Genomic DNA, 26,084 nt, shown 5'->3' with positions numbered 1-26,084 from the left:
CCTTTTTCGTTTTTTAAACTTTCTTTCTATTTTGGAACGTCAACGAGCCAGCAGCTATCTCACAGGTGAGTTATCATATTACGTATCCTTTCGTAGGTTGTGCATATAATTTACGCTATAATCGCATTTTGCTATTGTGATTCTTCTTAATAATTGCGATTTTAACATTAGAATTTGCACTTGGCAATTGTCTGGCAATCAGCCACCAATATTTCTATTTTTGAATTATAATTTATCCAACAATTTGCGGTCGTCATATTACTAACATTTGCCGTGCACGAATGTGTAATTAACAATTTTAATAACATTGAATTCGAATTAGTTTGTGAAGCAATCCCCCTTTTGATAATAAATAAAGCTGAGAATTTATATTGTTTATAACGTGAATACATTTGTTATTACTCGCCCTAATTCTTTGCTTTGCTTTCTTTTTATTTGCGACGCACACGCCCGACTTCCCCGGGACCACACTGCCCCGCAAAACAGTACCCATTGTATTTTTGTAATTACTCATTGAAAATAAAGTTGTAGTACACGTTTCAACTTAATAACGCAATTCAATTCTGCGTATACATTTTTAAACAAACAATTTTTAGGAAATTTTCTTTGGCAAAAGTAAAGCAAAATATTTGATTAAGGCTGATCTCATTTCAATTAGCGGGAATATGCGGAAATACCTTGAATTTTGTGAATAAATAGCTCCCTACTCCCAACTATGGTTTTGGGGAAGTAGAGAATAGAACATACTAAGCAGTTTGGAAACAGATAAAACTAATTAAGTGTACCCATTGTATTTTTGTAGTTCCTCATTAAAAATAAAGTAGTAGTACACGTTTCAACTTAATAACACAATTCAACTCTGCGAATACATTTTTAAACAAACAATTATTAGGAAATTTTCTTTGGCAAAAGTAAAGCAAAATATTTGGTTAAGGCTGATCTCATTTCAATTAGCGGGAATATGCGGAAATACCTTGAATTTTGTGAATAAATAGCTCACTACTCCCAACTATGGTTTTGGGGCAGTAGAGAATAGGGCATACTAAGCAGTTTGGAAATAGATAAAACTAATTAAGTGTACCCATTGTATTTTTGTATTTACTCATTAAAAATAAAGTTGTAGTACACGCTTCAACTTAATGACGCAATTCAACTCTGCGAATACATTTTTAAACAAACAATTATTAGGAAATTTTCTTTGGCAAAAGACAAGCAAAATATTTGGTTAAGGCTGATCTCATTTCAATTAGCGGGAATATGCGGAAATACCTTGAATTTTGTGAATAAATAGCTCACTACTCCCAACTATGGTTTTGGGGCAGTAGAGAATAGGACATAATAAGCAGTTTGGAGACAGATGCAACTAATTAAGTGTACCCATTGTTTTTTTTGTATTTACTCAATAAAAATAAAGTTGCAGTACACGTTTCAACTTAATAACGCAATTGAACTCGGCGAATATATTTTTAAACAAACAATTATTAGGAAATTTTCTTTGGCAAAAGTAAAGCAAAATATTTGGTTAAGGCTGATCTCATTTCAATTAGCGGGTATATTCAGAAATACCTTGAATTTTGTGAATAAATAGTTCACTACTCCCAACTATGGGTTTGGGGCAGTAGAGAATAGGCCATACTAAGCAGTTTGGACAGAGATACAACTAATTAAGTGTACCCATTGTTTTTTTGTATTTGCTCAACAAAGATAAAGTTGCAGTACACGTTTCAACTTAATAACGCAATTCAACTCTGCGAATACATTTTTAAACAAACAATTATTAGGAAATTTTCTTTGGCAAAAGTAAAGCAAAATATTTGTTCAAGGCTGATCTCATTTCAATTAGCGGGAATATGCGGAAATACCTTGAATTTTGTGAATAAATAGCTCCCTACTCCCAACTATGGTTTTGGGGAAGTAGAGAATAGAACATACTAAGCAGTTTGAAAACAGATAAAACTAATTAAGTGTACCCATTGTATTTTTGTAATTACTCATTAAAAATAAAGGTGTAGTACACGTTTCAACTTAATAACGCAATTCAACTCTGCGAATACATTTTTAAACAAAGAGTTATTAGGAAATTTTCTTTGGCAAAAGTAAAGCAACATATTTGGTTAAGGCTGATCTCATTACATTTACCTTGAATTTTGTGAATAAATAGCTCACTACTCCCAACTATGGTTTTGGGGCAGTAGAGAATAGAACATACTAAGCAGTTTGGAAACAGATAAAACTAATTAAGTGTACACATTGTATTTTTGTATTTACTCATTAAAAATAAAGTTGTAGTACACGCTTCAACTTAATGACGCAATTCAACTCTGCGAATACATTTTTAAACAAACAATTATTAGGAAATTTTCTTTGGCAAAAGACAAGCAAAATATTTGATTAAGGCTGATCTCATTTCAATTAGCGGGAATATGCGGAAATACTTTGGCTTTTGTGAATAAATAGTTCACTACTCCCAACTATGGGTTTGGGCCAGTAAAGAATAGGGCATACTCAGCATGTTGGAAATAGATAAAACTAATTAAGTGTACCCATTGTATTTTTGTATTTACTCATTAAAAATAAAGTTGTACTACACGCTTCAACTTAAAGACGCAATTCAACTCTGCGAATACATTTTTAAACAAACAATTATTAGGAAATTTTCTTTGGCAAAAGTAAAGCAAAATATTTGGTTAAGGCTGATCTCATTTCAATTAGCGGGAATATGCGGAAATACCTTGAATTTTGTGAGTAAATAGCTCACTACTCCCAACTATGGTTTTGGGCCAGTAGAGAATAGGGCATACTCAGCAGGTTGGAAATAGATAAAACTAATTAAGTGTACCCATTGTATTTTTGTATTTACTCATTAAAAATAAAGTTGTACTACACGCTTCAACTTAAAGACGCAATTCAACTCTGCGAATACATTTTTAAACAAACAATTATTAGGAAATTTTCTTTGGCAAAAGTAAAGCAAAATATTTGATTAAGGCTGATCTCATTTCAATTAGCGGGAATATGCGGAAATACCTTGAATTGCGTGAATAAATAGCTCCCTACTGCCAACTATGGTTTTGGGGAAGTAGAGAATAGAACATACTAAGCAGTTTGAAAACAGATAAAACTAATTAGGTGTACCCATTGTATTTTTGTAATTACTCATTGAAAATAAAGTTGTAGTACACGTTTCAACTTAATAACGCAATTCAATTCTGCGTATACATTTTTAAACAAACAATTTTTAGGAAATTTTCTTTGGCAAAAGTAAAGCAAAATATTTGATTAAGGCTGATCTCATTTCAATTAGCGGGAATATGCGGAAATACCTTGAATTTTGTGAATAAATAGCTCCCTACTCCCAACTATGGTTTTGGGGAAGTAGAGAATAGAACATACTAAGCAGTTTGGAAACAGATAAAACTAATTAAGTGTACCCATTGTATTTTTGTAGTTCCTCATTAAAAATAAAGTAGTAGTACACGTTTCAACTTAATAACACAATTCAACTCTGCGAATACATTTTTAAACAAACAATTATTAGGAAATTTTCTTTGGCGAAAGTAAAGCAAAATATTTGGTTAAGGCTGATCTCATTTCAATTAGCGGGAATATGCGGAAATACCTTGAATTTTGTGAATAAATAGCTCACTACTCCCAACTATGGTTTTGGGGCAGTAGAGAATAGGGCATACTAAGCAGTTTGGAAATAGATAAAACTAATTAAGTGTACCCATTGTATTTTTGTATTTACTCATTAAAAATAAAGTTGTAGTACACGCTTCAACTTAATAACGCAATTCAACTCTGCGAATACATTTTTAAACAAACAATTATTGGGAAATTTTCTTTGGCAAAACTAAAGCAAAATATTTGGTTAAGGCTGATCTCATTTCAATTAGCGGGAATATGCGGAAATACCTTGAATTTTGTGAATAAATAGCTCACTACTCCCAACTATGGTTTTGGGGCAGTAGAGAATAGGACATAATAAGTAGTTTGGAGACAGATACAACTAATTAAGTGTACCCATTGTTTTTTTTTGTGTTTACTCAATAAAAATAAAGTTGCAGTACACGTTTCAACTTAATAACGCAATTGAACTCGGCGAATATATTTTTAAACAAACAATTATTAGGAAATTTTCTTTGGCAAAAGTAAAGCAAAATATTTGGTTAAGGCTGATCTCATTTCAATTAGCGGGTATATGCAGAAATACCTTGAACTTTGTGAATAAATAGTTCACTACTCCCAACTATGGGTTTGGGGCAGTAGAGAATAGACCATACTAAGCAGTTTGGAGAGAGATACAACTAATTAAGTGTACCCATTGTTTTTTTGTATTTACTCAACAAAGATAAAGTTGCAGTACACGTTTCAACTTAATAACGCAATTCAACTCTGCGAATACATTTTTAAACAAACAATTATTAGGAAATTTTCTTTGGCAAAAGTAAAGCAAAATATTTGTTCAAGGCTGATCTCATTTCAGTTAGCGGGAATATGCAGAAATACCTTGAATTTTGTGAATAAATAGTTCACTACTCCCAACTACGGGTTTGTGGCAGTAGAGAATAGAACATACTAAGCAGTTTGAAAACAGATAAAACTAATTAGGTGTACCCATTGTATTTTTGTAATTACTCATTGAAAATAAAGTTGTAGTACACGTTTCAACTTAATAACGCAATTCAATTCTGCGTATACATTTTTAAACAAACAATTTTTAGGAAATTTTCTTTGGCAAAAGTAAAGCAAAATATTTGATTAAGGCTGATCTCATTTCAATTAGCGGGAATATGCGGAAATACCTTGAATTTTGTGAATAAATAGCTCCCTACTCCCAACTATGGTTTTGGGGAAGTAGAGAATAGAACATACTAAGCAGTTTGGAAACAGATAAAACTAATTAAGTGTACCCATTGTATTTTTGTAGTTCCTCATTAAAAATAAAGTAGTAGTACACGTTTCAACTTAATAACACAATTCAACTCTGCGAATACATTTTTAAACAAACAATTATTAGGAAATTTTCTTTGGCAAAAGTAAAGCAAAATATTTGTTCAAGGCTGATCTCATTTCAGTTAGCGGGAATATGCAGAAATACCTTGAATTTTGTGAATAAATAGTTCACTACTCCCAACTACGGGTTTGTGGCAGTAGAGAATAGAACATACTAAGCAGTTTGGAAATAGATAAAACTAATTAAGTGTACCCATTGTATTTTTGTATTTACTCATTAAAAATAAAGTTGTAGTACACGCTTCAACTTAATAACGCAATTCAACTCTGCGAATACATTTTTAAACAAACAATTATTGGGAAATTTTCTTTGGCAAAACTAAAGCAAAATATTTGGTTAAGGCTGATCTCATTTCAATTAGCGGGAATATGCGGAAATACCTTGAATTTTGTGAATAAATAGCTCACTACTCCCAACTATGGTTTTGGGGCAGTAGAGAATAGGGCATACTAAGCAGTTTGGAAATAGATAAAACTAATTAAGTGTACCCATTGTATTTTTGTATTTACTCATTAAAAATAAAGTTGTAGTACACGCTTCAACTTAATAACGCAATTCAACTCTGCGAATACATTTTTAAACAAACAATTATTGGGAAATTTTCTTTGGCAAAACTAAAGCAAAATATTTGGTTAAGGCTGATCTCATTTCAATTAGCGGGAATATGCGGAAATACCTTGAATTTTGTGAATAAATAGCTCACTACTCCCAACTATGGTTTTGGGGCAGTAGAGAATAGGACATAATAAGTAGTTTGGAGACAGATACAACTAATTAAGTGTACCCATTGTTTTTTTTTGTGTTTACTCAATAAAAATAAAGTTGCAGTACACGTTTCAACTTAATAACGCAATTGAACTCGGCGAATATATTTTTAAACAAACAATTATTAGGAAATTTTCTTTGGCAAAAGTAAAGCAAAATATTTGGTTAAGGCTGATCTCATTTCAATTAGCGGGTATATGCAGAAATACCTTGAACTTTGTGAATAAATAGTTCACTACTCCCAACTATGGGTTTGGGGCAGTAGAGAATAGACCATACTAAGCAGTTTGGAGAGAGATACAACTAATTAAGTGTACCCATTGTTTTTTTGTATTTACTCAACAAAGATAAAGTTGCAGTACACGTTTCAACTTAATAACGCAATTCAACTCTGCGAATACATTTTTAAACAAACAATTATTAGGAAATTTTCTTTGGCAAAAGTAAAGCAACATATTTGGTTAAGGCTGATCTCATTACATTTAGCGGGAATATGCAGAAATACCTTGAATTTTGTGAATAAATAGTTCACTACTCCCAACTATGGGTTTGGGGCAGTAGAGAATAGAACATACTAAGCGGTTTGAAAACAGATAAAACTAATTAAGTGTACCCATTGTTTTTTTTTGTATTTACTCAATAAAAATAAAGTTGAAGTACACGTTTCAACTTAATAACGCAAATGAACTCGGGGAATATATTTTTAAACAAACAATTATTAGGAAATTTTCTTTGGCAAAAGTAAAGCAAAATATTTGTTCAAGGCTGATCTCATTTCAGTTAGCGGGAATATGCAGAAATACCTTGAATTTTGTGAATAAATAGTTCACTACTCCCAACTATGGGTTTGGGGCAGTAGAGAATAGACCATACTAAGCAGTTTGGAGACAGATACAACTAATTAAGTGTACCCATTGTTTTTTTGTATTTGCTCAATAAAAATAAAGTTGCAGTACACGTTTCAACTTAATAACGCAATTCAACTCTGCGAATACATTTTTAAACAAACAATTATTAGGAAATTTTCTTTGGCAAAAGTAAAGCAAAATATTGGTTCAAGGCTGATTTCATTTCAGTTAGCGGGAATATGCAGAAATACCTTGAATTTCGTGAATAAATAATTCACTACTCCCAACTATGGGTTTGGGGCAGTAGCGAATAGAACATACTAAGCAGTTTGGAGACAGATACAACTAATTAAGTGTACCCATTGTATTTTTGTAATCACTCATTAAAAATAAAGTTGTAGTACACGCTTCAACTTAATGACGCAATTCAATATCTCGAATAAATTTTTAAACAAACAATTATTGGGAAATTTTCTTTGGCAAAAGTAAAGCAAAATATTTGGTTAATGCTGATCTCATTTCAATTAGCGGGAATATGCGGAAATACCTTGAATTTTGTGAATAAATAGCTCACTACTCCCATCTATGGTTTTGGGGCAGTAGAGAATAGAACATACTAAGCAGTTTGGAAACAGATAAAACTAATTAAGTGTACCCATTGTATTTTTGTAATCACTCATTAAAAATAAAGTTGTAGTACACGTTTCAACTTAATAACGCAATTCAACTCTGCGAATACATTTTTAAACAAAGAATTATTAGGAAATTTTCTTTGGCAAAAGTAAAGCAAAATATTTGGTTAAGGCTGATCTCATTTCAATTAGCGGGTATATGCAGAAATACCTTGAATTTTGTGAATAAATAGTTCACTACTCCCAACTATGGGTTTGGGGCAGTAGAGAATAGACCATGCTAAGCAGTTTGGAGAGATACAACTAATTAAGTGTACCCATTGTTTTTTTGTATTTGCTCAACAAAAATAAAGTTGCAGTACACGTTTCAACTTAATAACGCAAATGAACTCGGCGAATACATTTTTAAACAAACATTTATTAGGAAATTTTCTTTGGCAAAAGTAAAGCAAAATATTTGGTTAAGGCTGATCTCATTTCAATTAGCGGGAATATGCGGAAATACCTTGAATTTTGTGAATAAACAGCTCACTACTCCCATCTATGGTTTTGGGGCAGTAGAGAATAGAACATACTAAGCAGTTTGGAAACAGATAAAACTAATTAAGTGTACCCATTGTATTTTTGTAATCACTCATTAAAAATAAAGTTGTAGTACACGTTTCAACTTAATAATGCAATTCAACTCTGCGAATACATTTTTAAACAAAAAATTATTAGGAAATTTTCTTTGGCAAAAGTAAAGCAAAATATTTGGTTAAGGCTGATCTCATTTCAATTAGCGGGAATATGCGGAAATACCTTGAATTTTGTGAATAAATAGTTCACTACTCCCAAATATGGGTTTTGGGCAGTAAAGAATGGAACATACTAAGCAGTTTGGAAACAGATAAAACTAATTAAGTGTACCCATTGTATTTTTGTAGTTGCTCATTAAAAATAAAGTAGTAGTACACGTTTCAACTTAATAACGCAATTCAACTCTGCGAATACATTTTTAAACAAACAATTATTAGGAAATTTTCTTTGGCAAAAGTAAAGCAAAATATTTGGTTAAGGCTGATCTCATTTCAATTAGCGGGAATATGCGGAAATACCTTTAATTTTGTGAATAAATAGCTCACTACTCCCAACTATGGTCTTGGGGCAGTAGAGAATAGGGCATACTAAGCAGTTTGGAAATAGATAAAACTAATTAAGTGTACCCATTGTATTTTTGTATTTACTCATTAAAAATAAAGTTGTAGTACACGCTTCAACTTAATGACGCAATTCAACTCTGCGAATAAATTTTTAAACAAACAATTATTGGGAAATTTTCTTTGGCAAAAGTAAAGCAAAATATTTGGTTAAGGCTGATCTCTTTTCAATTAGCGGGAATATGCGGAAATACCTTGAATTTTGTGAGTAAATAGCTCACTACTCCCAACTATGGTCTTGGGGTAGTAGAGAATAGGGCATACTAAGCAGTTTGGAAATAGATAAAACTAATTAAGTGTACCCATTGTATTTTTGTAATTACTCATTAAAAATAAAGTTGTAGTACACGTTTCAACTTAATAACGCAATTCAACTCTGCGAATACATTTTTAAACAAAGAGTTATTAGGAAATTTTCTTTGGCAAAAGTAAAGCAAAATATTTGGTTAAGGCTGATCTCATTTCATTTAGCGGGAATATGCGGAAATACCTTGAATTTTGTGAATAAATAGCTCACTACTCCCAACTATGGTTTTGGGGCGGTAGAGAATAGAACATATTAAGCAGTTTGGAAACTGATAAAACTAATTAAGTGTACACATTGTATTTTTGTAATTACTCATTAAAAATAAAGTTGTAGTACATGTTTCAACTTAATAACGCAATTCAACTCTGCGAATACATTTTTAAACAAACAATTATTAGGAAATTTTCTTTGGCAAAAGTAAAGCAAAATATTTGTTCAAGGCTGATCTCATTTCAGTTAGGGGGAATATGCAGAAATACCTTAAATTTTGTGATGAATAAGTAGTTCACTACTCCCAACTATGGGTTTGGGACATTAGAGAATAGACCACACTAAGCAGTTTGGAGACAGATAAAACTAATTAAGTGTACCCATTGTATTTTTGTAATTACTAATTAAAAATAAAGTTGTAGTACACGTTTAAACTTAATAACGCAATTCCGCTCTGCGAATGCATTTTTAAACAAACAATTATTAGGAAATTTTCTTTGGCAAAAGTAAAGCAAAATATTTGGTTAAGGCTGATCTTATTTCAATTAGCGGGAATATGAAGAAATACCTTGAATTTTGTGAATAAATAGTTCACTACTCCCAACTATGGGTTTGGGGCAGTAGAGAATAGACCATACTAAGCAGTTTGGAGATAGATACAACTAATTAGGTGTACCCATTGTTTTCAAACGGTTTTATTTAGCTTGAGTTGACAAGCCGCATGGCCGCATGCACGGCTGCACGGCCGTTGTGAACGAATCTTGTAATTGAAATTTAAGTAACTTCCCGATAAGCTACAAGCATGAAACTTGGAATATAGTTCAGAACCCGATGACAATGCAATAATAAGAAAAAAATCGCCGCTAGGTGGCACATAATACATATACATACAAGAATAGAAATCGACCTGTGAAAGAAAATCGCCGCTAGGTGGCGCATGGATAGAGATATTCGCAAAAATCGTATTTGTGGCCCGATTTGGCTCACATTTGGAACACTTAATACATACAAGAATTGAAAGCGACCTATCAAAAAAAATCGCCGCTAGGTGGCGGAAGGATCGAGATATTCACAAAAATCATATTTGTGGTCCGATTTTGCCCATATTTGGAACACATAATACATAGATACATGAATAGAAAGCGACCTATGATGCCCGATTTGGCTCATATTTGGAACAAATATTGCATACAGTCCGGTATAAGTGACATCAAAATATTTTGGAGTTGGAGGAGGGACAAGCATACGTGGCGCAGAGTCGAGTAAAGTCTTTGCAAGGATTATGTATTGAGGACTTGGTTGTAACAAATTGTCAGGAAAGAGTCCTTGTAATAATGAGTCACTAAATGAACTAAATAGAATGAGAAATAATAGGCAATTAAATAAAGAATAAAAACTTGAAAATAAAATAATTAAAAAAAATTTTTTAAGTTAAACGGTTTTGACGCGTCCAACGCTTTTATTTAATTGTCTGATCAACGCCATAGATTGATAAGGAGTGTGATGGATAGTACCTAGGACCTACCTAATTATTTTCTAGCTTTTCGTATTATTATTACTTCATGTAAGTATTGTTTTCAATAAAACCGTTTAACTTAAAAAATTTTTTTTAATAATTTTTTGTATTTACTTATTAAAAATAAAGTTTCAGTACACGTTTCAACTTAATAACGCAATTCAACTCTGCGAATACATTTTTAAACAAACAATTATTAGGAAATTTTCTTTGGCAAAAGTAAAGCAAAATATTGGTTCAAGGCTGATTTCATTTCAGTTAGCGGGAATATGCAGAAATACCTTGAATTTCGTGAATAAATAGTTCACTACTCCCAACTATGGGTTTGGGGCAGTAGCGAATAGAACATACTAAGCAGTTTGGAGACAGATACAACTAATTAAGTGTACCCATTGTATTTTTGTAATCACTCATTAAAAATAAAGTTGTAGTACACGTTTCAACTTAATAACGCAATTCAACTCTGCGAATACATTTTTAAACAAAGAATTATTAGGAAATTTTCTTTGTTAAAAGTAAAGAAAAATATTTGGTTAAGGCTGATCTCATTTCAATTAGCGGGTATATGCAGAAATACCTTGAATTTTGTGAATAAATAGTTCACTACTCCCAACTATGGGTTTGGGGCAGTAGAGAATAGACCATACTAAGCAGTTTGGAGAGATACAACTAATTAAGTGTACCCATTGTTTTTTTGTATTTGCTCAACAAAAATAAAGTTGCAGTACACGTTTCAACTTAATAACGCAAATGAACTCGGCGAATACATTTTTAAACAAACAATTATTAGGAAATTTTCTTTGGCAAAAGTAAAGCAAAATATTTGGTTAAGGCTGATCTCATTTCAATTAGCGGGAATATGCGGAAATACCTTGAATTTTGTGAATAAACAGCTCACTACTCCCATCTATGGTTTTGGGGCAGTAGAGAGAATAGAACATACTAAGCAGTTTGGAAACAGATAAAACTAATTAAGTGTACCCATTGTATTTTTGTAATCACTCATTAAAAATAAAGTTGTAGTACACGTTTCAACTTAATAACGCAATTCAACTCTGCGAATACATTTTTAAACAAAGAATTATTAGGAAATTTTCTTTGGCAAAAGTAAAGCAAAATATTTGGTTAAGGCTGATCTCATTTCAATTAGCGGGTATATGCAGAAATACCTTGAATTTTGTGAATAAATAGTTCACTACTCCCAACTATGGGTTTGGGGCAGTAGAGAATAGACCATACTAAGCAGTTTGGAGAGATACAACTAATTAAGTGTACCCATTGTTTTTTTGTATTTGCTCAACAAAAATAAAGTTGCAGTACACGTTTCAACTTAATAACGCAAATGAACTCGGCGAATACATTTTTAAACAAACAATTATTAGGAAATTTTCTTTGGCAAAAGTAAAGCAAAATATTTGGTTAAGGCTGATCTCATTTCAATTAGCGGGAATATGCGGAAATACCTTGAATTTTGTGAATAAACAGCTCACTACTCCCATCTATGGTTTTGGGGCAGTAGAGAATAGAACATACTAAGCAGTTTGGAAACAGATAAAACTAATTAAGTGTACCCATTGTATTTTTGTAATCACTCATTAAAAATAAAGTTGTAGTACACGTTTCAACTTAATAATGCAATTCAACTCTGCGAATACATTTTTAAACAAAGAATTATTAGGAAATTTTCTTTGGCAAAAGTAAAGCAAAATATTTGGTTAAGGCTGATCTCATTTCAATTAGCGGGAATATGCGGAAATACCTTGAATTTTGTGAATAAATAGGTCACTACTCCCAACTATGGTTTTGGGGAAGTAGAGAATAGAACATACTAAGCAGTTTGGAAACAGATAAAACTAATTAAGTGTACCCATTGTATTTTTGTAATTACTCATTAAAAATAAAGTTGTAGTACACGTTTCAACTTAATAACGCAATTCAACTCTGCGAATACATTTTTAAACAAACAATTATTAGGAAATTTTCTTTGGCAAAAGTAAAGCAAAATATTTGGTTAAGGCTGATCTCATTTCATTTAGCGGGAATATGCGGAAATACCTTGAATTTTGTGAATAAATAGCTCACTACTCCCAACTATGGTTTTGGGGCAGTAGAGAATAGAACATATTAAGCAGTTTGGAAACTGATAAAACTAATTAAGTGTACACATTGTATTTTTGTAATTACTCATTAAAAATAAAGTTGTAGTACATGTTTCAACTTAATAACGCAATTCAACTCTGCGAATACATTTTTAAACAAACAATTATTAAGAAATTTTCTTTGGCAAAAGTAAAGCAAAATATTTTATTCAAGGCTGATCTCATTTCAGTTAGGGGGAATATGCAGAAATACCTTAAATTTTGTGATGAATAAGTAGTTCACTACTCCCAACTATGGGTTTGGGGCATTAGAGAATAGACCACACTAAGCAGTTTGGAGACAGATAAAACTAATTAAGTGTACCCATTGTATTTTTGTAATTACTAATTAAAAATAAAGTTGTAGTACACGTTTAAACTTAATAACGCAATTCCGCTCTGCGAATGCATTTTTAAACAAACAATTATTAGGAAATTTTCTTTGGCAAAAGTAAAGCAAAATATTTGGTTAAGGCTGATCTTATTTCAATTAGCGGGAATATGAAGAAATACCTTGAATTTTGTGAATAAATAGTTCACTACTCCCAACTATGGGTTTGGGGCAGTAGAGAATAGACCATACTAAGCAGTTTGGAGATAGATACAACTAATTAGGTGTACCCATTGTTTTTAAACGGTTTTATTTAGCTTGAGTTGACAGGCCGCATGGCCGCATGCACGGCTGCACGGCCGTTGTGAACGAATCTTGTAATTGAAATTTAAGTAACTTCCCGATAAGCTACAAGCATGAAACTTGGAATATAGTTCAGAACCCGATGACAATGCAATAATAAGAAAAAAATCGCCGCTAGGTGGCGCATGGATCGAGATATTCGCAAAAATCGTATTTGTGGACCGATTTGGCTCATATTTGGAACACTTAATACATACAAGAATAGAAATTGACCTGTGAAAGAAAATCGCCGCTAGGTGGCGCATGGATAGAGATATTCGCAAAAATCGTATTTGTGGCCCGATTTGGCTCATATTTGGAACACTTAATACATACAAGAATTGAAAGCGACCTATCAAAAAAAAAATCGCCGCTAGGTGGCGGAAGGATCGAGATATTCACAAAAATCATATTTGTGGTCCGATTTTGCCCATATTTGGAACACATAATACATAGATACATGAATAGAAAGCGACCTATGATGCCCGATTTGGCTCATATTTGGAACAAATATTGCATACAGTCCGGTAGAAGTGACATCAAAATATTTTGGAGTTGGAGGAGGGACAAGCATACGTGGCGCAGAGTCGAGTAAAGTCTTTGCAAGGATTATGTATTGAGGACTTAGGTTGTAACAAATTGTCAGGAAAGAGTCCTTGTAATAATGAGTCACAAAATGAACTAAATAGAATGAGAAATAATAGGCAATTAAATAAAGAATAAAAACTTGAAAATAAAATAATTAAAAAAAATTTTTTAAGTTAAACGGTTTTGACGCGTCCAACGCTTTTATTTAATTGTCTGATCAACGCCATAGATTGATATGGAGTGTGATGGATAGTACCTAGGACCTACCTAATTATTTTCTAGCTTTTCGTATTATTATTACTTCATGTAAGTATTGTTTTTAATAAAACCGTTTAACTTAAAAATTTTTTTTTAATATTTTTTTGTATTTACTCAATAAAAATAAAGTTGCAGTACACGTTTCAACTTAATAACGCAATTCAACTCTGCGAATACATTTTTAAACAAATAATTATTAGGAAATTTTCTTTGGCAAAAGTAAAGCAAAATAATTGGTTAAGGCTGACCTCATTTCAGTTAGCGGGAATATGCGGAAATACCTTGAATTTTGTGAATAAATAGCTCACTGCTCCCAACTATGGTTTTGGGGCAGTAGACACTAGAACATACTAAGCAGTTTGGAAACAGATAAAACTAATTAAGTGTACCCATTGTATTTTTGTAATTACTAATTGAAAATAAAGTTGTAGTACACGTTTAAACTTCATAACGCAATTCGGCTCTGCGAATGCATTTTTAAACAAACAATTATTAGGAAATTTTCTTTGGCAAAAGTAAAGCAAAATATTTGTTCAAGGCTGATCTCATTTCTGTTAGCGGGAATATGCAGAAATACCTTGAATTTTGTGAATAAATAGTTCACTACTCCCAACTATGGGTTTGGGGCAGTAGAGAATAGACCACACTAAGCAGTTTGGAGACAGATAAAACTAATTAAGTGTACCCATTGTATTTTTGTAATTACTAATTAAAAATAAAGTTGTTATACACGTTTAAACTTCATAACGCAATTCAGCTCTGCGAATGCATTTTTAAACAAACAATTATTAGGAAATTTTCTTTGGCAAAAGTAAAGCAAAATATTTGTTCAAGGCTGATCTCATTTCTGTTAGCGGGAATATGCAGAAATACCTTGAATTTTGTGAATAAATAGTTCACTACTCCCAACTATGGGTTTGGGGCAGTAGAGAATACACCACACTAAGCAGTTTGGAGACAGATAAAACTAATTAAGTGTACCCATTGTATTTTTGTAATTACTAATTAAAAATAAAGTTGTAGTACACGTTTAAACTTCATAACGCAATTCAGCTCTGCGAATGCATTTTTAAACAAACAATTATTAGGAAATTTTCTTTGGCAAAAGTAAAGCAAAATATTTGTTCAAGGCTGATCTCATTTCTGTTAGCGGGAATATGCAGAAATACCTTGAATTTTGTGAATAAATAGTTCACTACTCCCAACTATGGGTTTGGGGCAGTAGAGAATACACCACACTAAGCAGTTTGGAGACAAATAAAACTAATTAAGTGTACCCATTGTATTTTTGTAATTACTAATTAAAAATAAAGTTGTAGTACACGTTTAAACTTCATAACGCAATTCAGCTCTGCGAATGCATTTTTAAACAAACAATTATTAGGAAATTTTCTTTGGCAAAAGTAAAGCAAAATATTTGTTCAAGGCTGATCTCATTTCAATTATCGGGTATATGCAGAAATACCTAGAATTTTGTGAATAAATAGTTCACTACTCCCAACTGTGGGTATGAGGTAGTAGAGAATAGAACATACTAAGCAGTTTGGAAACAGATAAAACTAATTAAGTGTACCCATTGCATTTTTGTAATTACTCATTAAAAATAAAGTTATAGTACACCTTTCAACTTAATAACGCATTTCAACTCTGCGAATAAATTTTTAAAGAAAGAATTATTAGGAAATTTTCTTTGGTAAAAGTAAAGCAAAATATTTGGTTAAGGCTGATCTCATTTCAATTAGCGGGAAATACCTTGAATTTTGTGAATAAATAGGTCACTACTCCCAACTATGGTTTTGGGGAAGTAGAGAATAGAACATACTAAGCAGTTTGGAAACAGATAAAACTAATTAAGTGTACCCATTGTATTTTTGTAATTACTCATTAAAAATAAAGTTGTAGTACACGTTTCAACTTAATAACGCAATTCAACTCTGCGAATACATTTTTAAACAAACAATTATTAGGAAATTTTCTTTGGCAAAAGTAAAGCAAAATATTTGGTTAAGGCTGATCTCATTTCATTTAGCGGGAATATGCGGAAATACCTTGAATTTTGTGAATAAATAGCTCACTACTCCCAACTATGGTTTTGGGGCCGTAGAGAATAGAACATATTAAGCAGTTTGGAAACTGATAAAACTAATTAAGTGTACACATTGTATTTTTGTAATTACTCATTAAAAATAAAGTTGTAGTACATGTTTCAACTTAATAACGCAATTCAACTCTGCGAATACATTTTTAAACAAACAATTATTAGGAAATTTTCTTTGGCAAAAGTAAAGCAAAATATTTGTTCAAGGCTGATCTCATTTCAGTTAGGGGGAATATGCAGAAATACCTTAAATTTTGTGATGAATAAGTAGTTCACTACTCCCAACTATGGGTTTGGGGCATTAGAGAATAGACCACACTAAGAAGTTTGGGGACAGATAAAACTAATTAAGTGTACCCATTGTATTTTTGTAATTACTAATTAAAAATAAAGTTGTAGTACACGTTTAAACTTAATAACGCAATTCCGCTCTGCGAATGCATTTTTAAACAAACAATTATTAGGAAATTTTCTTTGGCAAAAGTAAAGCAAAATATTTGGCTAAGGCTGATCTTATTTCAACTAGCGGGAATATGAAGAAATACCTTGAATTTTGTGAATAAATAGTTCACTACTCCCAACTGTGGGTATGAGGTAGTAGAGAATAGAACATACTAAGCAGTTTGGAAACAGATAAAACTAATTAAGTGTACCCATTGCATTTTTGTAATTACTCATTAAAAATAAAGTTGTAGTACACCTTTCAACTTAACGCATTTCAACTCTGCGAATACATTTTTAAAGAAAGAATTATTAGGAAATTTTCTTTGGTAAAAGTAAAGCAAAATATTTGGTTAAGGCTGATCTCATTTCAATTAGCGGGAATATGCGGAAATACCTTGAATTTTGTGAATAAATAGGTCACTACTCCCAACTATGGTTTTGGGGAAGTAGAGAATAGAACATACTAAGCAGTTTGGAAACAGATAAAACTAATTAAGTGTACCCATTGTATTTTTGTAATCACTCATTAAAAATAAAGTTGTAGTACACGTTTCAACTTAATAATGCAATTCAACTCTGCGAATACATTTTTAAACAAAGAATTATTAGGAAATTTTCTTTGGCAAAAGTAAAGCAAAATATTTGGTTAAGGCTGATCTCATTTCATTTAGCGGGAATATGCGGAAATACCTTGAATTTTGTGAATAAATAGGTAACTAATCCCAACTATGATTTTGGGGAAGTAGAGAATAGAACATACTAAGCAGTTTGGAAACAGATAAAACTAATTAAGTGTACCCATTGTATTTTTGTAATTACTCATTAAAAATAAAGTTGTAGTACACGTTTCAACTTAATAACGCAATTCAACTCTGCGAATACATTTTTAAACAAACAATTACTAGGAAATTTTCTTTGGCAAAAGTAAAGCAAAATATTTGGTTAAGGCTGATCTCATTTCATTTAGCGGGAATATGCGGAAATACCTTGAATTTTGTGAATAAATACCTCACTACTCCCAACTATGGTTTTGGGGCAGTAGAGAATAGAACATATTAAGCAGTTTGGAAACTGATAAAACTAATTAAGTGTACACATTGTATTTTTGTAATTACTCATTAAAAATAAAGTTGTAGTACACCTTTCAACTTAATAACGCATTTCAACTCTGCGAATACATTTTTACAGAAAGAATTATTAGGAAATTTTCTTTGGTAAAAGTAAAGCAAAATATTTGGTTAAGGCTGATCTCATTTCAATTAGCGGGAATATGCGGAAATACCTTGAATTTTGTGAATAAATATGTCACTACTCCCAACTATGGTTTTGGGGAAGTAGAGAATAGAACATACTAAGCAGTTTGGAGAGATACAACTAATTAAGTGTACCCATTGTTTTTTTGTATTTGCTCAACAAAAATAAAGTTGCAGTACACGTTTCAACTTAATAACGCAAATGAACTCGGCGAATACATTTTTAAACAAACAATTATTAGGAAATTTTCTTTGGCAAAAGTAAAGCAAAATAATTGGTTAAGGCTGATCTCATTTCAGTTAGCGGGAATATGCGGAAATACCTTGAATTTTGTGAATAAATAGCTCACTGCTCCCAACTATGGTTTTGGGGCAGTAGACACTAGAACATACTAAGCAGTTTGGAAACAGATAAAACTAATTAAGTGTACCCATTGTATTTTTGTAATTACTCATTAAAAATAAACTTGTAGTACACGTTTCATCTTAATAACGCAATTAAACTCTGTGAATACATTTTTAAACAAACAATTATTAGGAAATTTTCTTTGGCAAAAGTAAAGCAAAATATTTGTTCAAGGCTGATCCCATTTCAATTATCGGGCATATGCAGAAATACCTAGAATTTTGTAAATAAATAGTTCACTACTCCCAACTATGGTTTTGGGGCAGTAGAGAATAGAACATACTTAGCAGTTTGGAAACAGATAAAACTAATTAAGTGTACCCATTGTATTTTTGTAATTACTCATTAAAAATAAACTTGTAGCACACGTTTCAACTTAATAACGCATTTCAACTCTGCGAATACATATTTAAAGAAACAATTATTAGGAAATTTTCTTTGGCAAAAGTAAAGCAAAATATTTCTTCAAGGCTGATCTCATTTCAGTTAGCGGGAATATGCTGTAATACCTTGAATTTTGTGAACAAATAGCTCACTACTCCCAACTATGGGTTTGGGGCAGTAGAGAATAGACCACACTAAGCAGTTTGGAGACAGATAAAACTAATTAAGTGTACCCATTGTATTTTTGTAATTACTAATTAAAAATAAAGTTGTAGTACACGTTTAAACTTCATAACGCAATTCAGCTCTGCGAATGCATTTTTAAACAAACAATTATTAGGAAATTTTCTTTGGCAAAAGTAAAGCAAAATATTTGTTCAAGGCTGATCTCATTTCTGTTAGCGGGAATATGCAGAAATACCTTGAATTTTGTGAATAAATAGTTCACTACTCCCAACTATGGGTTTGGGGCAGTAGAGAATACACCACACTAAGCAGTTTGGAGACAGATAAAACTAATTAAGTGTACCCATTGTATTTTTGTAATTACTAATTAAAAATAAAGTTGTAGTACACGTTTAAACTTCATAACGCAATTCAGCTCTGCGAATGCATTTTTAAACAAACAATTATTAGGAAATTTTCTTTGGCAAAAGTAAAGCAAAATATTTGTTCAAGGCTGATCTCATTTCAGTTAGCGGGAATGTGCAGAAATACCTTGAATTTTGTGAATAAATAGTTCACTACTCCCAACTATGGGTTTGGGGCAGTAGAGAATACACCACACTAAGCAGTTTGGAGACAGATAAAACTAATTAAGTGTACCCATTGTATTTTTGTAATTACTAATTAAAAATAAAGTTGTAGTACACGTTTAAACTTCATAACGCAATTCAGCTCTGCGAATGCATTTTTAAACAAACAATTATTAGGAAATTTTCTTTGGCAAAAGTAAAGCAAAATATTTGTTCAAGGCTGATCTCATTTCAGTTAGCGGGAATGTGCAGAAATACCTTGAATTTTGTGAATAAATAGTTCACTACTCCCAACTATGGGCTTGGGGCAGTAGAGAATAGACCAAACTAAGCAGTTTGGAGACAGATACAACTAATTAAGTGTACCCATTGTATTTTTGTAATTACTAATTAAAAATAAAGTTGTAGTACACGTTTAAACTTCATAACGCAATTCAGCTCTGCGAATGCATTTTTAAACAAACAATTATTAGGAAATTTTCTTTGGCAAAAGTAAAGCAAAATATTTGTTCAAGGCTGATCTCATTTCAGTTAGCGGGAATGTGCAGAAATACCTTGAATTTTGTGAATAAATAGTTCACTACTCCCAACTATGGGCTTGGGGCAGTAGAGAATAGACCAAACTAAGCAGTTTGGAGACAGATACAACTAATTAAGTGTACCCATTGTATTTTTGTAATTACTCATTAAAAATAAAGTTGTAGAACACGTTTCAACTTAATAACGCATTTCAACTCTGCGAATACATTTTTAAAGAAAGAATTATTAGGAAATTTTCTTTAGCAAAAGTAAAGCAAAATATTTGTTCAAGACTGATCCCATTTCAATTATCGGGTATATGCAGAAATACCTAGAATTTTGTGAATAAATAGTTCACTACTCCCAACTGTGGGTATGAGGTAGTAGAGAATAGAACATACTAAGCAGTTTGGAAACAGATAAAACTAATTAAGTGTACCCATTGCATTTTTGTAATTACTCATTAAAAATAAAGTTGTAGTACACCTTTCAACTTAATAACGCATTTCAACTCTGCGAATACATTTTTAAAGAAAGAATTATTAGGAAATTTTCTTTGGTAAAAGTAAAGCAAAATATTTGGTTAAGGCTGATCTCATTTCAATTAGCGGGAATATGCGGAAATACCTTGAATTTTGTGAATAAATAGGTCACTACTCCCAACTATGGTTTTGGGGAAGTAGAGAATAGAACATACTAAGCAGTTTGGAAACAGATACAACTAATTAAGTGTACCCATTGTATTTTTGTAATTACTCATTAAAAATAAAGTTGTAGTACACGTTTCAACTTAATAACGCATTTCAACTCTGCGAATACATTTTTAAAGAAAGAATTATTAGGAAATTTTCTTTGGTAAAAGTAAAGCAAAATATTTGGTTAAGGCTGATCTCATTTCAATTAGCGGGAATATGCGGAAATACCTTGAATTTTGTGAATAAATAGCTCACTACTCCAAACTATGGGTTTGGGGCAGTAGAGAATAGACCAAACTAAGCAGTTTGGAGACAGATACAACTAATTAAGTGTACCCATTGTATTTTTGTAATTACTCATTAAAAATAAAGTTGTAGTACACGTTTCAACTTAATAACGCATTTCAACTCTGCGAATACATTTTTAAAGAAAGAATTATTAGGAAATTTTCTTTGGTAAAAGTAAAGCAAAATATTTGGTTAAGGCTGATCTCATTTCAATTAGCGGGAATATGCGGAAATACCTTGAATTTTGTGAATAAACAGCTCACTACTCCCATCTATTGTTTTGGGGCAGTAGAGAATAGAACATACTAAGCAGTTTGAAAACAGATGAAACTAATTAAGTGTACCAATTGTATTTTTGTATTAACTCATTAAAAATAAAGTTGTAGTACACGTTTCAACTTAATGACGCAATTTAACTCTGCGAATACATTTTTAAACAAACAATTATTAGGACATTTTCTTTGGCAAAAGTAAAGCAAAATATTTGGTTAAGGCTGATCTCGTTTTAGCTAGCGGAAATATGCGGAAATACCTTAACTTTTTTGAATAAATAGTTCACTACTCCCCACTATGGGTTTGGGGCAGTAGAGAATAGACCATACTAAGCAGTTTGGAGACAGATACAACTAATTAGGTGTGCCCATTATATTTTTGTATTTGCTCATTAAATATAAAGTTGTAGTACACGTTTCAACTTAATGATGCAATTCAACTCTCTCAAATAATTATTAGGAAATTTTCTTTGGCAAAAGTAAAGCAAAATATCTGTTCAAGGCTGATATCATTTCAGTTAGCGGGAGTATGCAGAAATACCTTGAATTTTGTGAATAAATACTACACTACTCCCAACTATGGTTTTGGGCCAGTAGAGGATAGAACATACTAAGCATTTTGGAAACAGATAAAACTAATTAAGTGTACCAATTGTATTTTCGTATTTGCTCATTAAAAATAAAGTTGTAGTACACGTTTCAATTTAATAACGCAATTCAGCTCTGCGAATACATTTTTAAACAAACATTTATTAGGAAATTTTCTTAAAAAAGCAAAATATTTGGTTAAGGCTGATCTCATTTCAACTAGCGGGAATATGCGGAAATACCTTGACTTTTTTGAATAAATAGTTCACCACTCCGCACCATGGGTTTGGAGCAGTAGAGAATAGAACATACTAAGCATTTTGGAAACAAATAAAACTAATTTAGTGTACCCATTTTATTTTTGTATTTGCTCATTAAAAATAAAGTTGTAGTACACGTTTCAACTTAATGACGCAATTCAACTCTCTCAAACAATTATTAGGAAATTATCTTTGGCAAAAGTAAAGCAAAATATTTGGTTAAGGCTGATCTCATTTCAATTAGCGGGAATATGCGGAAATACCTTGAATTTTGTGAATAAATAGCTCACTACTCCCAACTATGGTTTTGGGACAGTAGAGAATAGAACATACCAAGCAGTTTGAAACAGATAAAACTAATTAAGTGTACCCATTGTATTTTTGTAATTACTCATTAAAAATAAAGTTGTAGTACACGTTTCAACTTAATGACGCAATTCAACTCTGCGAATACATTTTTAAACAAACAATTATTAGGAAATTTTCTTTGGCAAAAATAAAGCAAAATATTTGGTTAAGGCTGATATCATTTCAATTAGCGGGAATATGCGGAAATACCTAAGATTTTGTGAATAAATAGCTCACTACTCCCAACTATGGTTTTGGGGCGGTAGAGAATAGAACATACCAAGAAGTTTGGAAACAGATAAAACTAATTAAGTGTGCCCATTGTTTTTCTGTATTTACTCATTAAAAATAAAGTTGTTGTACACTTTTCAACTTAATGATGCAATTCAACTCTTCGAATAAATTTTTAAACAACAATTATTAGGAAATGTTCTTTGGCAAAAGTAAAGCAAAATATTTGTTCAAGGCTGATCTCATTTCAATTAGCGGGAATATGCAGAAATACCTTGAATTTTGTGAATTAATAGTTCACTACTCCCAACTATGGTTTTGGGGCGGTAGAGAATAGCACATACTAAGCAGTTTGGAAACATATAAAACAAGTAAGGAAGGCTAAGTTCGGGTGTAACCGAACATTACATACTCAGCTGAGAGCTTTGGAGACAAAATAAGGGAAAATCGCCATGTAGGAAAATGAACTTAGGGTAACCCTGGAATGTGTTTGTATGACATGTGTATCAAATGGAAGGTATTAAAGAGTATTTTAAAAGGGAGTGGGCCATAGTTCTATAGGTATACGCCATTTCAGGATGTCGCCATAAAGGTGGACCAGGGGTGACTCTAGAATGTGTTTTTGCGATATGGGTAACAAATTAAAGGAATTAATAAGGGTTTAAAGAGGGAGTGGGCCTTAGTTGTATATGTGAAGGCGTTTTCGAGATATCGACCATAATGTGTACCAGGGTGCCCAGAACATCATCTGTCAGGTACCGCTAATTTATTTATATATGTAATAACACGAACAGTATTCCTGCAAAGATTCCAAGCGTTTTGATTCCGCCCAGCAGAACTTTTTCATTTTATTCTACTTAATATGGAAGTTGTCACACCCATTTTACAAACTTTTTTCTAAGGTTATATTTTGAGTCAATAAACCAATCCCATTACAATGTTCCATCCTTTTTTTCATATTTGGTATAGAATTATGGCATCTTTTTTTAATTTTTCGTAATTTTCGATATCGAAAAAGTGGGCGTGGTCATAGTCGGATTTCGGCCATTTTTTATATCAAGATAGAGTAAGCTCAGATAAGTACATGAACTAAGTTTAGTAAAGATATATCAATTTTTGCTCAAGTTATCGTGTTAAGGGCCGAGCGGAAGGACAGACGGTCGACTGTGTATAAAAACTGGGAGTGGCTTCAACCGATTTCGCCCATTTTTACAGAAAACTGTAATCGTCATAGAATCTATGCCCCTAGCAAATTTCACAAGGATTTGTTAATTTTTATTCGACTTATTGCATTAAAAGTATTCTAGCCAATTTAAATGAAAAAGGGCGGGGCCACGCACATTATGAAATTTTCTTTTATTTTTATTTTTTTTTGCACCATATCATTACTAGAATTGAATGTTGACACAATTTACTTATATACTGTAAAGTTGTTCAATTTTTTGTATAATTTGACTTAAATTTTTTTTTTTATTTAGCACACATATAGGAATAGGAGTAACGCTCTTGCCAAATTTCATCATGATATCTTCAACGACTTCCAAATTACGGCTTGCAAAACTTTCAAATTACTTTCTTTGAAAAGTGGGCGGTGCCACCCCCATTGTCCAAAGCTTTACTAATTTTTTTCTACGTCATAAGGTCAATCCACCTACCAAGTTTCAGCGCTTTATCCGTCTTTTCGATATCGAAAAAGTGGGCGTGATTATAGTCCGATTTCTTCCATTTTAAATAGCGATCTGAGATGAGTGCCCAGGAGCTTGCATACCAAATTTCATCAAGCTACCTCAAATTTACTCAAGTTATCGTGTTCACAGACGGACGGACGGACGGACGAAGAGACGGACATGGCTAAATGAATATCTTTTTTCGTCCAGACCATTTTGATATATAGAAGTCTATATCTATCTCGATTAGTTTATGCCGTTACAGATTACCGTTATGCGAACAAAGTTAATATACTCTGAGAGCCCTGCTCAGCTGAGTATAACTAGTTGGGTGTACCCATTGTTTTTTTTGTATTTGCTCATTAAAACTAAAGTTGTTGTACACGCTTCAACTTAATAGCGCAATTCAACTCTGCGAATACATTTTTAAACATACAATTATTTGGAAATTTCCTTTGGCAAAAGTAAAGCAAAATATTTGATTAAGGCTGAGCTCATTTCATTTCTCGGGAATATGCAAGTATAAAAACATCAAAATGTGTTTGTTCAACTAATTAAAAAAATATGTTCTTTGTATAGCTTTAACTTAAATTGTTTTTTCATGTCGAATTCCTAGAATCTGGAAGAAACGGCGTTTGCTTACTTTTTATTCACACGACTAAATTTGGTATAAATAGCGCCGACAAAATTTATCATACTTCATACTTAAAAAGTAGTGCAGAAGGTCTTATTAAAGGAAAATGGATTCAGGCATTTTTTTCGCGATCCTGTCGCTCGTTCTTAGTTGCAATTTTACCCATACGAATGCGCAACTTCGCGTTTTAACTGGCAAAAACATAACAATGGAGGACACCCCACACACGGTTGCAATATTTTATCAAGAGAGGTATGTTTGTGTTGGCTCGTTAGTAAATATGGAGTCGGTGGTAACTGCTTTGCGCTGCATAGTGGGCCGAAATGAGAAAAAGTTCATCGTTCTAGCTGGTGAAGAAAATAAATGTCGGCTAAACGCAGAAGGAGTACAACAACGAAATGTACTTAAAATATTTTATCACGAGAATCACTATAATCTTGATGCTGGATTTATGGACATCGCTATGTTAAAGGTAGATTCCTGCTTTTATCCGACTGATAGAATAAAATCAATAGGTCTTTGTCAGCATGACATACTTCCGGGCGAAGTTCTGGATGTTAGTGGATGGGGTGCGGTAACTTCAAATAGTGGCGGATTTGGTGATATTCTCAAAACTTCTAAACTGCCTGTAAAAGAATTCGGTGCCTGCACTGTTCTTTACAAAGAATATGTGTATTTATCAGAGGTAGCCATGTGTGCTGGAACGCCAGAAATAAGACCGACTTCTGGAGATACTGGAGCAGCGGGCGTTTATAAGGGACAGCTTTGTGCGGTGGCACTTTTTGGTCGTAAAGACTTCTCCTATGTATTTACAGATATAAGACATCGATTTGTTTACCTTTTTTTAAAGGATCATATGGGAAGTGAATGGAGGAATTCTTTATAAATTGACTGTTAAGTGGAATATCACCCTAACTCAACTGAACGCCGAATTACAAACTATTTTGAGATAGGGCGTTTTACAAACAACAGTTGATATAAGTTTATATTCCACGCAGCAGTCTAAATAGCAATATATTTTCCTTGTATCATGTAGAAATAAATTTTAATGATTACGAGTAAATAAATATTTTTGATTTTATGCAATAAAA

General features: G+C 32.2%; 2 long non-coding RNA genes across 2 annotated transcripts in view; both read left to right on the top strand.

Moving 5' to 3' along the window:
- Positions 1 to 26,084, top strand: part of LOC137239394 (uncharacterized) — an 853,500-nt gene that overhangs the window by 466,235 nt on the left and 361,181 nt on the right. The window lies entirely within an intron of this gene.
- Positions 41 to 26,084, top strand: LOC137239393 (uncharacterized). Its single transcript, XR_010949355.1, has 3 exons — positions 41 to 65; positions 24,976 to 25,465; positions 25,520 to 26,084. It is a non-coding gene; the product is annotated as an uncharacterized lncRNA (long non-coding RNA).

This window comes from Eurosta solidaginis, chromosome 2 (genome assembly GCF_040869045.1).
Source record: "Eurosta solidaginis isolate ZX-2024a chromosome 2, ASM4086904v1, whole genome shotgun sequence".
Taxonomy (NCBI): domain Eukaryota; kingdom Metazoa; phylum Arthropoda; class Insecta; order Diptera; family Tephritidae; genus Eurosta; species Eurosta solidaginis.
The sequence above is the reverse complement of the archived record's forward strand: the minus strand, read 5'-3'. Positions and strand labels throughout refer to the sequence as shown.